This window comes from Ochotona curzoniae, unplaced genomic scaffold (assembly GCF_017591425.1).
Source record: "Ochotona curzoniae isolate NIBS_2020 unplaced genomic scaffold, NIBS_Ocur_1.0 scaffold_4921, whole genome shotgun sequence".
Taxonomy (NCBI): domain Eukaryota; kingdom Metazoa; phylum Chordata; class Mammalia; order Lagomorpha; family Ochotonidae; genus Ochotona; species Ochotona curzoniae.
Window position 1 is genome coordinate 327,039 of NW_024467125.1, and position 4,022 is coordinate 331,060.

Genomic DNA, 4,022 nt, shown 5'->3' on the forward strand with positions numbered 1-4,022 from the left:
GTCACCCAACACTTGAAACTGATTAGAAAAGGGGCAATCACAACTCCTGGCCCTGGACTAGCTTCTACTGACTGAGACACCACGCTGCCCATTTGAGTTGTTAAGAGGGGATGTAACTGACTGTCCCGGTATTGACAGGAAAAGGCCAGGAGAGGGGAAATGGCTGCATGGAAATCTGGTAGTAGCAGCTGCTGAAACTCACAGGTCTTGGAGTCTTCTGTCTTCTCTCACTGCATTCTCACATGACTCAGCATTGTCTTAAAAATGCAGTAAGAAGAGCACTATCAAAGACACTTGATTAAGAGTTACTATATCACCTGTGAGTTGGATACACTCAAGGCTTTCCCATCACTCTCATTTTCTCCTGCAATTTCAACAATTTCCTGGTGTGCTGTCAGGTGAGAGAGCTTTCTTCCTGTCCTTATTACCTTAGTCTACGGCCATACCACCCCGAATGCGCCTGATCTGTCCTTATGACCTTCTAATCTACAAAGATTTGCCATTGAGATAGCTCCTTTTCTGCCATGGAATCCTTTGATGTGTACTTGAATGTACTTCAGTGCAAAGAATAATACATTTAGAAGATATGTTATTATGTTTCAAAATATCTGGCAAAAAAAATCTTAATCTTAATCCAAGTTTAGGAAAGGTCATCAAAACTTGGAGAACTCTACTTTATGAAGAGTATGCACAACAATAAGTGAATGTGTTAGCTGTATTTTCTAAGACATTGTCATGGAACTTCTTAGTGAAATTTAGAGGACTCATGAAAGCCTGTAGTTTTCTGATGTCAAAATCAGTAACTGATTCTCAGTTTCAAACTCAATGTCATTAAATTAGTAAAAGCATGGTTCTGCAAACTGAGTCTTAGCAAGTGAGATTTATATATATTTCCTACCTGTTCCCTATTGAATTTCTCTTACGCTGTGACACCCATTGGGATTCCTCATTGCCAACATGACTGAATCGTTTACTCAAAGTCATACCACTTCTGCCTTCACTTGCACCATGTGGCTGAAAGTCAGCTTATCATTCATAATCATAATTGAATCCCAGGATTTCTTAAGAAACATGAGACCATATATATTATATATGTTTACACTGCTTCTTCTCCTGCTTTTTTTCATGAATTTAATTGAAAAATCAATGGTGCATTTGTAATCACTAATTAATAGATATTTATCAGGTAGTCAAAGAACCACTTGATATGTGGTTCTTCAAATGTGAGAAATATTTGATTCTTTAGGAAAGGATTGAGGGTTGGAAGAAATTGTTGCTCATTAATTCCTCTGGGAAGAGCTAATGAAAACGGAGTCATCTCCAAATTTGGGAGCCACATTCTAAATGGAAAAACATGAATTATGGATTTCTGCTCTGTTAAGTCTGCTTTGTATGAATATGATTCAGGTTCAACTCTTCATTTCTGGTAGTAACATGAAGCACAAGACATTAAGAAGCCAAACTCAACTGTCAGAATCTCTTCTCCTGGGATTCTCAGAGGACCCAGCAATGCAGCCTCTCATCTCTGGGCTGTTCCTCTCCATGTACCTGGTCACTGCCATTGGGAATCTGCCCATCGTCCTGGCCATCTTCTCTGACCCACACCTCCACATGCCCATGTATTTTTTCCTTATCAACATGTCCTTGGTGCATGTTTACTTCTCTACCAACACTATCCCTAAGAGTTTGGTGAATATCCAGACGCAGAGCCATTAGCTATGCAGACTGCATCACACAGATGTTCTTCTTTCTGCTATGTGGAGGCCTGGATGACAATCTACTGACTGTGATGGCCTTTGACAGATTTGTGGCCATCTCTTAGCCCCTGTACTACTCCCTTCTCTGTGTGCAGCTGGTTCTGGTGTGCTGGGTCATCGATGTACTAATGCCATGCTACACATCTTACTGGTGCTGTGGCTGAGCTTCTTAACACACGTGGATATCTCCCACTTTTTCTGTGAGTTAAATCATGTGATCCAACTGGTGTGCTCTGACACTTTTCTTAATGATCTCATAATTTATATTGTATCTGTGCTGCTGGGAGGTGGTCCCCTGGCTGGAATCCTGTATTCATATTCTAAGATTGTCTCCTCCATCTGTGCCATCACATTAGCTCAAAGGAAGTACAAGGCCTTTTACACCTGTGTCTTTCACCTCTTTGCCATCTTCCTATTTTTTGTACAAGCATAGGTGTGTACCCCAGTGACAGTGCTGCTGCACGATGAGCCTCAACTGCAGTAGCCTCTGTGTTGTACACAGTGGTTACCCCCATGCTCAACCCCTTCATCCACGCCTGAGAAATACAGACATGAAGAAGGTTCTGACAAGATTATTAGTTCATAAACTGCAGTGGATTGCATTTGTGTTGGGGCTGATAGGTGTCAATGACCTCATGTCTCAACTTTCAGTGTCAGACACTGATTCATTTATTAGAGGAAGAAGAAAAGCTTGCTTAGTCTGTTAACTGTCGCAGGTTTTATTATTAATAATATTTTCTGTGTGTACACTGTAAATGAATGACCCATTGCATTGCATTGTGTGTTATGTCATGTAGCTCAACACACTTTCTTTCTGATATTTTTCATTTTGCAGCATTTATTGTCAGCTTTTCTTCAGAAATACACGGGGATTCAAAAAATTCATGGAGAGATGGATGTTAATGAAGTGAGCGTCTATGTCCTAAAAAAACACAAAAAACAACAACAAAAAAACCTTTCAATTCCTTTTGTTTTTTAATACTGCACATACTGCTTTTTAGAATGGATTCCTCTACTTTTAAAATTCTATTTTAGCTACCAAATAAATTCATCTTTTTTGTACTTGCCTATTTCAGTATATGTAATGGTCTCCAGTTGCACTGAATTTATTGTAAGAAGATAAGATTTCATTCTTTTGATGACTGGTTGGCATCCCAGTGTATATGTACACCATACACATTTTTGACAGGAATCTTAATTAGCATAAGCATTACACATGCTCCTTGAATCACATGAGGTTAAGTGTGTAGAACTGAATTTTCCACATTTCTCATGATAAAAATTCTTGTCAAATAACATCATATGGCACTAGTCAAGGGTCTCCTTTTTATCTTGGTAGTTTATTTTTCAGATATCCTACATGTAAGAATCATTATGGTAAATGGTTTGGATGCTCCATTCCAGCTACATTAAAATGAAATATATTTTATGCTTTTTCCTCATATATGATAGCTAATATCAAATAGAGCCAAAAATCCTGCGATGTGTAAGAATGAAACTGGCACCTTGTGATTTGATTAGTTTATTAGCCCTTGTCAATGCTCCTGTACAGCAGTAGACTTTCTGCTTTTTAACTTGTCATTATGAAAATTGTTAAAACTGTATGAAATATAGTGAAATGACCAATGAACCAATAATCAATGTGTGTCAGACTGCTTATGACCTACATCAAAGAACTGTAAAACCTAATATACTTTTAATACCCTATGTTATTCCGTAATGGGGCAGGGGAGCAGAGAAATCTTCCATCTCCCTAGAATATGTGAGGTAAAAGTGAAATACAACATACCAGGATCATAACTGGTAACTCATAGACAACAGAGTAGAATCAGCATTGGACAATAGTTAAACTACAAAGACATTTAGGGGGAACCAAGAGCAATGCTGACAACCTATTAACAGGAGGTCATATGGAAAAAGCAGGAGGGGACCCCAGAGCAGAGCACGGGGGAAAAGAGGAGGCTTGCATCCCAACCCTGAAGACTGCAGGATCTCACCAAGGGCTATCAGTATGAACACCAAGAACTACATCCCAACTACCAAGGAGACCACAAAGTTCCCCAGGCTGAGAACTCTGACGTTATCCACTCCCGCTTGAATCTACCACATGGGATGGAAGAAGTCCAAATCCTTCCTTGAAGGATCTAAGAGCATCAGAACAACAGCCAAGATCCCTGAACAGTCCGCAGAAACAGAAGAACAATAAACTTCCTTCGGGATTAGGGAGGGGAGAGCTCTCTCTGGTCCTGCTTGGTTCCAACTTTG

The 4,022-nt window shown here is 39.6% G+C and overlaps 1 pseudogene; it reads left to right on the forward strand.

Moving 5' to 3' along the window:
* Positions 1–1,434: 1,434 nt before the first annotated feature.
* LOC121149990 lies at positions 1,435–2,297 on the forward strand (annotated as a pseudogene).
* Positions 2,298–4,022: the final 1,725 nt, after the last annotated feature.